Here is a 12556-nt window from a genome sequence, read left to right on the forward strand (position 1 = left end):
TTTTTTTTTTTTTTTTTTTTTGAGACGGAGTTTTGTTCTTATTGCCCATGGTGGAGTGCACGGACGCAGTCTCGACTCACCACAACCTCCGCCTCTTGGATTCAAGCCATTCTCCTGCCTCTGCCTCCCTAGTAGCTGGGATTGCAGGCATGCGCCACCACGCCCAGCTAATTTTGTATTTTTGGTAGAGGTGGGGTTTCTTCATATTGGTCAGGCTGGGCTCGAGCTGCCGACCTCAGGTGATCCACCCATCTCAGCCTCCCAAAATGCTGAGATTACAGGCATGAGCTACCGCGTCCGGCTCTGATATCCTACTAATTTTTATGAATTTAGTATTCATGCTTTTCGTTCTATAGAAACAAACTTCCCACTAAGGTCTTCACTTTTTCCATAACTAAATATTCTCATTTCTCAAACTGTCTGTATTCCTACAGAGGTTTAAAAGGAGAAAAGAGAAGTAGGGAGTTTGGTCCTGGGTTCACCGAGGTCTTCTAACATGATCCGGATGGAGTACAGGTTGGCGGATCTACAGAGAACAAAGGTTGTGATGACTTCTGTTCTTACCTGAAAAAGAGAAAATATAAGTGAGAAATTTTGTTCTTCTCACCAAAAGCCTCTCTGTCATCTTAATTGTATGCAAAATACTTAAGGAAAACACAGATTAAGGGATGGGAAATGATCAGAGAAAATAATAGCAATTCTGTCCTTTATTGGCAGTCTAGGGAAACTGACCTTTTCTTACACTATACATTTGAAAATTATCATGTGATGCTTTTGGAGCCAATAGAATCCCCAATACTCTGGGACAGAATGGATTGACTAGGAAAGGAATATATCATCAGTTCTAAAGGGCTGGCAATCAGTGCTGTGGCAATTTCCTTTTTTTCTTTCTCTTTGCCCTCTACTTACTTGTGAAAATTTTAGCGCTCATTATCACCGTCAGCAGGGGCTGAAACAAGGAAAAGAATTAAAATTCAAATTAGTAAGCCTTTTTATAGAAGCTTTGCTGAAATATGGAAGGCTAAAACTACTCACTATCATTAAAATTTAACTTCCCAGCTGCCATTAATCTTGTCTGTGAAATCAAACAGTTGGTTTGGCATTTGTGAGATTCCATCTTCTGGAATCCCATAAATCCTTTGTTACTAATAATTACAGCTTAAGAAATCAGAAAACACCAGGTAGTTTTCTAGATTTTACTATGACTTCTATATTTGTGCTAAAGCAGTTTTAGGCTTTTTGTGGACTCTGCAAGACTCTTACAAACAAGCTACTTTAATGAGACAATAGCAACAGTGAAAAAGAGACTAAGAAAGCTAATTTTAACAACACAGGCTTCAGAAATATCAGGGCAGAAGGAAACCCTGAGATCTGTCTTCACATCGAAACAATCCTGTGTGGTTTCTATGCCACATCGGAGGAGATTAAGCCGTTCTCCTTCATATTTTACTCTTAACACAGGCTGGTATAGATGCACTTTTACATGCTTCTGTGGGTAGACTACTTATAGAAGAGTACTGTTATTCATTTCCTGCCCATTCTTCTACTCCAGAGAGATGTTTATTCTTATAATGACACAGATGCTGATGGATGACAAGCTTATTCAGAGAAATTCAGTGCCCAGCATCTCAGCTGCTGGAGGACAGGGTTGATGCTGCATTGGTTACAGCTTCCAAGAGATTCTGTGCCTTGCTACTGTTAGTGTTAGAAATTATTTTTATTGCACATTTATCAACAATTGTTAAGAGTCAACGGGCTTACAGACAACTCAGCTAGAAAACCCTGCAATACCCTACACAGGGAAAACTGGGAAAAAGTAGTAGAATTCAGGGCCCGTTATCTGACAAAAATGAAGATTATTCTAGGAATAACAGAAACAGAGGACTCTACCCAAAGATGAATATGTCAAAATGTCAGAGGGGCTGTGTCAACAAAGAACCATTTTATTATAATGGGTTGCAAATGTGAAGTGGGATTTGGAAGCTACTATATTCCTTTACCATTGGCCGACTTTTTATCCTGAATTTGGACTCTTCCACTTCTAGGTAGATCTGTTTTGACAAGGTAAGGGCTCAAAATACAGCCAGTTTAAAGGCTGAAGTCAATCTGCAAGGACAGTGTGCTAAGGATTGGTTTATTATGCTGAAATTCTTGGTTGGTTCTAAGGTACAGTGGGTAAGGGAGGAGATCAATACACCCATATATACGTAGAATTCCTGGTTGATAGGAATGCTCTGGCACCCACTACTATGTCTGAGATGACTTCTGAAAATAAACTGGGATTGAGCTCAATAAATATAAGAACAGAAAAAAAATGGACAAACTTTATTTTATAAACTTTAAAAGATATTATTTCAATGTTTTCTTGAAGTATCCCCTACCAGCATATCTGAGCCCTGTCATATCCCACCTAGTGTCAGCATATCCAGCAATAATGCACTTTTATTTTAGGCAATAGGAATGTTGACCCCCCCACAAACGGTGCATAGTGATGCTTGTTTATTCTGTTCATTTGGGTAGAGCAAAAAAAAAAAATTTTTTTCGAGGCGCGATCTGGGCTCACTGCAACCTCTGCCTCCCAGGTTCAAGCAATTCTCCTGTCTCAGCCTCCCCAGTAGCTGGGATTACAGGCACGTGCCACCATGCCTGGCTAATTTTTTGTATTTTTAGTAGAGACAGGGTTTCGCCATGTTAGCCAGACTGGTCTCGAACTCCTGACCTCAGGTAATCGGCCCACCTTGGCCTCCCAAAGTGCTGGGATTACAGGCGTGAGCCATGGCATGAGTAAAATTTATCTAGTAGAATTAAAGATAAGCACTGCTACAGCCGGCTGTGCATCTTTCGGCATCCTTGGAGTGCGCATAAGTCCTTGTGTAACTCACATTGAACCTCGATGAATCTTCAGGAAACTGTAGAATGACAGAGGTGGAGATGGGGTAAAACTATTCTAGCCCACGGCTACCCCAGGAAAGGTCTGCTTTTGCTTCAGTTAAGCTCCAAACATTCTGAGCCAAACTGAATGCTCTGGAATTCTTTAAAGGAAAAAACGCTTGGGTAACCTAGAGTACCAGATATACTGTTCCCCTGGAATTCTCTTTAATAGCTAACACAAGACCAAAGAGAACCTCTTAGCCAAAGACCAGTCCTCTGGGTCTACTCTGAAGGTTTCAGAGATCCCTGAGCAACCTTCAAGCTTGCAGACAGACTAGCACTCCCCAGCCTCCCTCTAAAATTAGGACTGAATGAGAGGCCAAGGATACTGAAGGGGTTCTCTAACATCCTTATGATGGTGGCTTCTGGAATACACCATACTAGAAAGTTAAGCTTCCTTAAGAATAGCCGGTCATACTCAGGCAACGTTCCCAGGGATAAATTAGATTAGATGAAAATATCACCATAATTAGGGTACTTATGTTTTAGAAATTCAATAGGAAATTCTCCTGGGGTTCTCATGCTTTTACTTTAGTTTTCCCCAAAGAGTCAAAGTGCTTATTAAGGCTGGGCACAATGACTCACACCTGTAATCCCAATACCTGGGGAAGCCGAAGCTGAAAGATTGCTCGAGGCCAGGAGTTAGAGACCAGCCTAGGTAACATATCAAGTCTCTACAAAAAAAAAAAAAAAAAAAAAAAAAAAGAAAAAAAAAAAAAAAAAAAAGCCAGATGTGGTGACACATGTCTGCAGTCCTAGCTACTTAGGAGGCTGAGGTGGGAGGATCACTTGAGCCCAGGAATTTGAGGCTGCAGTGAGCCATGATTACACTGCTGCACTCCAACCTGGGCAACAAAGTAAAACCCTACCTCTAAAAAAAAAAAAAGTGCTTATTAAAACTAAAACTAGTAAAGAAATTCCTACATACATGTTCCAGATTCAATACTCTGGAAAAGACAGGTAAATAACCGTATCACATGCCTGATATGTTATATTAGAAGTCTAAAGTTTTCTCAGTGGAATGGTGTCTGAGGCTCTGGCTTTCACTCAAAGCTTAACAAGTAGTTCTTATCACAAACTACACATAGCACCCATCACACTTCCTGCAAAGATAGCAAAGTCACCAGCCACCAACGGTAGATTTCAGAGAGTTATCTGTCTGCAACGTATGCACAGGTCAGTAGAGGCATCTCTGTCTGCTAACAAGAAAGATTATTATGCCCAGGATGTGGGCAGCCACAAATTGAAGAACACTGACTGCTCTGCTCATGAAACAGCCCCGGAGATAGAAGAAGCAAGTTATTTTAGTGTGAAAACCTCAATTTGTAAAATCAGGTAGTGGATCACTGGCTGCAGGTGAACTGAATAGTAAAGATGAATTTCTGTCATTGTGGAAATTTCTTACAAGAAAATTATCAAAAAACTTTTTATATCCATCCAAAACAGAGTTTGGGGGACTCTGAAACGTGTTTATGAAAATATCTGAGGTTAACTAATAAAAAATTAGCAGCCGGGCACAGTGGCTCACGCCTGTAATCCCAGCACTTTGGGAGGCTGAGGCGGGCAGATCATGTGGTCAGGAGATCGAGACTATCCTGGCTAACACGGTGAAATCCCGTTTCTACTAAAAATACAAAACATTAGCCGGGCGTGGTGGCGGGCACCTGTAGTCCCAGCTACTCGGGAGGCTGAGGCAGGAGAATGGCGTGGATCCGGGAGGTGGAGCTTGCAGTGAGCCGAGATCACACCACTGCACTCCAACCTGGGCAACAGAGGGAGACCCCGTCTCAGAAAAAAAAAAAAAGGTATTTGCCATACCCACAAGAAAGTTAACTCAATTTCCCATTTGCAGACTACCACCCTGAGGTGATTTATGGACTCACTAGCTATCTCACCATGTAGACTTTTTAGCCAACCACAAAAGCTAAATCAGCTTTTTTCTTTCCTTTTGTTTTTTTGAGACAGTGTCTCACTCTGTCACCCAGGCTGAAGTACAGTGGCGTGATCACAGTTGACTGCAGCCTTAACCTCTCGGGCTCAAGCAATCCTCCCGCGTTAGCCTCCTGAGTAGCTGGAACTACAGGCGTGCACCGCCGTGCCCAGCTAAGTGTTTGTGTATTTTGTAGAGACAGGGTTTCATCATGTTACCCGGACTGGTTTCCAACTCCTGGGCTTAAGTGATCCTCCCACCGCAGACTCCCAAAGTACTAGAATTACAGGCATAAGTAACTGCTCCTGACCAAATATGTTTCTTTCTAAACTAATATTTTTCTTCCTCTATTGTAATGAAAGCCAAGCCTCTTCGTTTGCTTAATAACCATGATAGTGAATTACCAGTCTACAGCAAGCATTCTAGAGAGTGAAGGAAACTACTCTCTACACTGAGTTATGTGACAGGATCAGAGAAACCTGGTTTTTTCTTCTATTTTTTTAATTCAAAATTGGCTTTTATTCACAGGCAGTTGCATAGACCTTCCCATCAACATCATTGGTGTTTTCCAATGCCAGACAAGGAATTGGAAAGGAAACAAAGGTCAAGTATATAATACACATGAATAAGGAAATTTGAATTGACCATTTCTCCCTAGGATTCTTTTTTTTTTTTTTGAGACAGTCTTGCTCTGTCACCCAGGCTGGAGTGCAGTGGTGCAATCTCGGTTCACTGAAACCTCCACTTCCTGGGTTTAAGCGATTCTTATGCCTCAGCCTCCTGAGTAGCTGGGACTATAGGTTCATACCACCATTTTTTTCATTTTTTTGCATTTTTAGTAGGGACAGGGTTTCGCCGTGTTGGCCAGGCTGGTCTCGAACTCCTGACCTCAGATGATCTGCCCGCCTCAGCCTCCTTCAAAGTGCTGGGATTACAGGCATGAGCCACCAAGCCCTGCCTTTCTCTGACTCTTAAGACTCCATCTTTTCGTTCTTTGATTCTTTCATTCTTTGAACCCAGACAGAGAAAGACTCCGTGTGGCTTATTCATCATCTAATTCTTGCTAATGCTCCTTCTACTGATAAAGAAAGTTGAGGGTTAACAGCATCAAAAGCCAATGTGTTTTTACATGTAGGCCTACAGTCAGTACCACATGGACAATAATGATAATAACTTACACGTCTAAGTCACTTTGTAATTTACAAAGTACTTTCACAGCTCTCTCATTTGTTCTTCTTAATACCCTATATGGTAGACAGGGATTATTGGCCTAGCTTTAAGGACAAGACCTAGGCTCAATGAGGTTAAGTGACCTGCCCAAGGTCACACACTCAAAAAGCAATAAAGACAAGAACTCAGGCCTTCTGATATCCAGCCCAGTGCATTGTCCCACTGTACCATACTAATGAGATGTGTCTCTAATGAAATGGGCTCTCAGCCACTAAATCTGCCTTTAGAAATATCCAGTGCATGAGCCTATACTGTAGACGACAGGTGTCACACGGCCGAAGAAAATAATTGATGAAACCTATGGAAAGAACCGGTGACAAAATTCTATAGTTTTCTCAATGGGTTATTTCTTTTAAAAAATAAAAAAAGAGGTGCCATTATGCAAAACATAAAAATTTTTAATGACTCTAGCACCCCTTCTTTTTCCTGGGACCCTATTCTTTTCCTCAATTAATACTGAGGCTAACTTGCAGTTCTGAGTGAAATCAGTCTGGATGGATCTGTTAATGCCTTGCTGCATAAGCTGTAGCGCATCGATGGTAGACAGATAGCATAAACATAATTTAGGAGCTTGTTAGAAATGCAGATTCTTTGTAGCTAACGATAAGGGAGAAAAAACAATGCAGATTCTTAGGCCAGATTCTCACCTTAGACCTAATGAATAAGAATTTCAATTTGAACAAGATTCCGTAAGTGATGCATGGGCACACTTATTGGAGAAACACAATCTTAATACATATTTACAGACACATGCCAATGTCATACCGAAAAGGATGCCATAGTAGCACATTCATTAACAAACGAACAAACAACATATAAGGTCTATTTCAGGGTAAACGTGTAGTATAGAATGACAGAAATAATTTGTAGGTCAAAAGATACATGAAAATCGAAACATTTGACTTAGGTTCTGGCTAACTCAGGTAGTTCAAATGACCATGAGATGCTGAAGTCATGCTGGTTACCATATTAAAACATACAAACGGTCATTCCAAATAATTTTCTTAGTAGTATAAGCAGCAAACATGGGAAAACTTCCCATTTTCACATCCCCCCTTACATTCACAGAATTTTACCCTCTGGAAAGAGCCTACAGTCACTAGCCACATATTCCTCTGCCCTGGCTGAATATTCAAATCATTTGAGGAGGTTTTAAAATCTGTGGTGGCGCCATCTCCAGAGGTCCTATTTGATGATCTAGGATAGGGGTCTCAGCTCCCATGATTTAAATATGTAACCAGGGTTAAAAAACCACTGCCTACTCAACTCCTTCACTGTACAATTTAATTAAAATAGTACCAATATACCATGTTTAAATAAAAATATTCATCAATAGGGAATGATTTCTATAACCTGAAACTTGTTGACCAAGTGAGAGACTTAACTGTTTCAACAAGTGTTTACCATTTACTTTTTTTTGTTTTGTTTTGAGACGGAGTCTCACTCTGTCACCCAGGCTGAAGTGCAGTGGCTTGATCTCAGCTCACTGTAACCTCCACCTCCTGAGTTTAAGTGATTCTCCTGCCTCAGTCTCCCGAGTAGCTGGGATTACAGGAACGTGCCACCATGACCAGCTAATTTTCTATTTTTAGTAGAGATGGGGTTTCACCATGTTGGTCAGGCTGGTCTCAAACTCCTGACCTTGTGATCTGCCCACCTCGGCCTCCCAAAGTGCTGGGATTACAGGCGTGAGCCACCGTGCTCAGCCCTTTTTTTCTTTCTTTTTTTTTTTTTAAGGAACTATTTTTTTTTTTAAGGAACTAAAATAAAGGTCTTCTTTGTCCTTTAACTCTGAACAAAAATTAACCTTTCTAACCTTTCTTTGGAAGAATTATTACCCAATATTTATTACGCCAAATAGTTTACGCTAAAGGACGCTGACCATTGGGATAGTTTCAAAAGACTGTAACTTGAACATAAGATCATTGACTTCGCATTTTTTAAAACTTTCTCTTACCGAAATGACTTTAGGCATACATTTCAACACAGTAGAAGGAGCTCTTTATAAGTAGCTTACAAAATTAAAAAACCAAACAAGAATAAAAATATGAGTCAAACAGGAAGTGTGGTGATTCTTTTTTTTTTTTTTTTTAATGACTGCACCTTTTTGGACACACCTCCCACCAAGGGTGGGGTCTATTCCTGTCCCTTGGCACTGAGCAGGCTTGAGATTGCTTTAACCAATAGAGCAGGGATCTGCAAACTATTTCTGTAAAGAGCTAGACAGCAAACATTTTAGACTGCAAACTATACGATCTCTGTTGCAACTAACTCACTCTGCCATTGTAGTGTGAAAGGACATAAATGATTAAATATGACTATGTTCCCATAAAACTTCTTTTTTTTATTTTATTGTTATTTTTTGTTTTTGAGACGGAGTCTCACTGTGTTGCCCAGGCTAAAGTGGAATGGTGGGATCTTGGCTCACTGCAACCTCTGCCTCCCACGTTCAAGTGATTCTCCTGCCTCAGCCTCCTGAGTAGCTGGGATCACAGGCACAAGCCACCACGCCCAGCTAATTTTTGTATTTTTAGTAGGGACACGGTTTCACCATGTTGGCCAGGCTGGTCTTGAACTCCTGACCTTGTGATCTGCCTGCCTCAGCCTCCCAAAGTGCTGGGATTACAGGCATGAGCCATCGCACCTAGCCAAAACTTTATTTTGAAAAAAGACATCGCAGATGGATTTGGCATTGGGCCATAGTTTGCTGATCCCTGCAACAGAAAATGGAAGAAGAGATGCTTTGTGACTTCTAAGACTAGGCTATAGAAGGCCATGCAGCTTTTGCCTGGATCTCTGGGGACCTTCCCTCTTGGGAAGCTCCCTCTTGGAGCTTGACCACCATTCTGCAGGAATCTCAAGCCATAGAGAGAGGCCATATGTAAGTTCTGTGGTCAGCAGCCACAACTAAGCCCAGCCTTCGTGTCATCCCAGCCTAGGCACTGGATCTGTGAGTGAAGAAGCCTCCAGATGGTTCCATTTCCAGCCTTTCAAGTCATCCCCCCTCAGCATTTGAGTCATCCCAGCTGAGGCCCTGGACATCATGGAGCAGAGACAAAACATCCGCACCATGCTCTATCTGAATTCCATAAGGATAATAAAATTGCTGTTTTCATGTTGCTAGGTATAGAGGTTTGGTTTGTTTTGCAGCAGTAGATAACTAGAACAGGGACTGACTAAAAATCTAAGAGCACACAAAGAAGGCTAAAAATCTCAGAAAAGAAAGTTGGAGTCAAATAATTCAATTGAAAATACTTATGCATTTTTTCAAAACAAGTTATGCTTTTATTTTTTATTTTATATTTTGGTGGTCTTTATAAACTAATTAAATGGTTTATAGAAATCTTGTCTCTGAAGGTGAAAAACAGCAGTTTGTTCCTTTTTTCCTGTTGGTCTATTTTGTATTTTTTGAATTAAATCTATTAAGAATTTGTACTTAATTGGGGAGAACTGCTTCAGAGATTTTGTATTTCTGCTTGGATGAAATATAGCATTGGCTAAAATTTTTAAATTAAAACTGTAAGCTCTCTATCTGGGTCTGGATATACTTTTATGTGTCTGTGAATGTGCAATATTTTCTAACCTCCAGATGATATTGACACAATATGTTTTTCTTGGTCTTTTCGCCAGCTGGGATCTCCAGCCAGCAACACACCACTCCCCAGCCTGGACCTCCCTTGGCCATGCTACCTGCTGCTGGAGGCACCCCACCCACTTGGCCCGCCCCAGCCGAGTCTGGCTTGCATACCAGCTCAGCCCAAGGAGGCTGGACCAGGCACACCCCAGCAGACAGCACACCTGTATTATAGCTTGTACCCAAACTCTTGTCCTGCATCCAAGAAGAATGAGGAGGATACGCTGACAGTCGAAGGGTGAGGGTGGGCACAGAAGCCAATTTATGCCTTTTAAATGTCATCTATTTAAAGGAACTTTTAATATCTCGCTCAGATGAATAAACAACACTCCAGTATAGTAGTCAATCAAAAAGAATTAAGTGAAGATGAAATCAGGACACTGAAACAAAATTAAAAAAATATATACTGATAAAACTTCTGAACAGGAACAAAAACAAACGAAGGACAGCAAGATTCAGAAGCTCAATGCAGTAAAAGAGAGTGAGGAACAAGGTGAAAATATTTTGCTTTTAACCCTTGAAGAGAAGAAAACAAATAATACCAAAATCTTTATTTAAATGTTTATTCTTTTGAGAAAACAAAACCTACCTCTGGATGGACATGAGTCTGATTAAACCTGGGAAGGTCTCTTTACTCCTGATATCTTTCAAACATTGCTAAGGTACCAGATCAATTCTGGTGACGAGGTCCTGAGAAAGCCCTTTGAGGCAACAGCGTCCTTCCAGCTGTTCTGTCAGAAAACATCAGGAACAGCTGCTAGAGATCTGTGAGAGCTGCCTTTGGGAAGAAAGCCCCAGGAAGTAAGGGACTCATACTTCTTTTCTGTGATCACTGATGCTGTGGTGGACATAGCAGAGAAAGAACACCAGCTCGGGATGGTGAGGTTTATTGATGAGTCTCTTACCTGACAGAGAAATATGTGAGCTTCTTCCTTGTGAAGGTGATGCAGACATTTTGGTTGTGTGATCTCACACTACAAAAATCCAGAAGTGGGGCTAAATGTGGAGTACTGTTGTGGCCAGGTGTACATTATGGCCAATAGATTTTCTTCAGAAATGGAGGTTGCTGTTTCAAGACTTTAACTGAAATATCCCAAACTATCTACACATTCTGCTCTTCCCGTGTCTTGAATATGTGGTTGGCAGGCCAGGCATGGTGGCTTATGCCTGTAATCCCACACTTTGGGAGGCCAAGGTGGGAGGATCACTTGAGGTCAGAAGTTCGAGCCCAGCCTGGTGAACATGGTGAAACCCTGCTGGGTGTGAAAACACAAAAATTAGCTGGGTGTGGTGGCAAGCACTTGTAATCCCAGCTACTGGGGAGGCTGAGACAGGAGAAATGCTTGAACTCGGGAGGCGGAGGTTGCAGTAAACCAAGATTGTGCCACTGCACTCTAGCCTGGGCAACAGATGGAGACTCTATCTCACAAAATAAAAAAAATGAAATTTAAAAAATTAAAAATTAAATATGTGGTTGGCAAAATCAGTGCCTATTATGGGGATATCTGTTGTATTATGAAGGACTGAGGAAGTTTGTTATTCATCCTTCACCACAACTGCTTTTGGAACTTGACTATGTAATTTCTGTCCTTTCTCAGAAGAACAATGAAAGGAATAATGAACTGAAGGTAATTCGTCATTCTCAATGGACAGATAGGCATGATGCTTTTGAAATGTTACTGGATCTCCTGCCAGCATTTGTTTTATATTTAGAGATATAAATGGTGACACAAGTCTCAGATGACATAACTGTACAGCTGGCTGAGCATTCGTACTCTGCAGTGCATTCAAGGATTTTAATGATTTTTTTTATTTTTATTTTTATTAATAGAGACAGGGTCTCACTATGATTGGCCAGGTTGCTCTCAAACCCCTGGGCTCAAGTGATCCTCCCACACTGGCCTCCCAAAGTGCTGGGATTCAAGTGAGAGCCATCACTCCCAGCCTTGATTTTATTTTATAATTGTTCTTAAAATATCTTATCTTACAAGAGGCTTTGGGAAAAAAATCTCTAGGGGGAAAATCTCTGATGTTTTCTTTGCAGCCAGCAGCTTCATGGTGGTATCGTATCACTAATGAAGTATTGGAAAATATTAAAACGTCATGAATTTGAGGAAGGCATGAATTTGATAACCAATCTTGATATTCAAATAAAAGTCTCTGGGAAATTCTGCAGAGCTCAGCAAGGTAACCTAGAATCTCAGCGAACCTCTGAGAGTTACTATAAGGAATCTCTGTGTGTTCCAACAGTGTAGCACATTACTCTGGAACTCAAAGATTTATTCTCAGAACGTCTCATAGCTCACAAATGCTGATCTCTGGCACCTTGTGTCATAGGACAGCTCAAATTCGACACATCGGAGAAATACTAAGCTGACTTTAGCTGAATTGACTGAGCCAATCGGAACATGCTCTCAGCCAATTTCACTGCTGGAGAATCAAGTGGAAACACAGAGGGAAAGAAGCAGAGCTTCCATCCGCATGTTTGAAGCCCTCTATGTGCCTGACATCAATAAAACTCCCTGATGTGTATACATTGTGGAAAGTCCTGTGTATTCTTCCTATAATGAAGATTGAGAATGAACACTATGAAATAAATGAAAGCATCTCAAATTATAGCTGAGGAAAACTTTGACAGGTTAAATAACTTGGTTTTACTTAACATAAATTTTGATATAAGACATGATCTGGATTTAACTGTAGATGCACATATCAAACTCTATACAGCAAGTAAGAACTACCTACAGGTGATTCAGAAATCATTAAAAATACCTCGGCTGGGCGCGGTGGCTCAAGCCTCTAATCCCAGCACTTTGGGAGGCCGAGACGGG

General features: G+C 41.0%; 1 long non-coding RNA gene across 1 annotated transcript in view; it reads right to left on the reverse strand.

Annotated features, from left to right (window-relative positions):
• Window positions 1-904: 904 nt before the first annotated feature.
• Window positions 905-12556, reverse strand: part of LOC108530127 (uncharacterized) — a 36086-nt gene continuing 24434 nt past the window's right edge. Inside the window, exon 3 of the long non-coding RNA XR_001885765.1 lies at window positions 905-949. This is a non-coding gene — a long non-coding RNA (uncharacterized LOC108530127). The remainder of the gene's footprint in view (window positions 950-12556) is intronic.

Source organism: Rhinopithecus bieti, unplaced genomic scaffold (genome assembly GCF_001698545.2).
Source record: "Rhinopithecus bieti isolate Rb0 unplaced genomic scaffold, ASM169854v2 scaffold_6945, whole genome shotgun sequence".
NCBI lineage: Eukaryota > Metazoa > Chordata > Mammalia > Primates > Cercopithecidae > Rhinopithecus > Rhinopithecus bieti.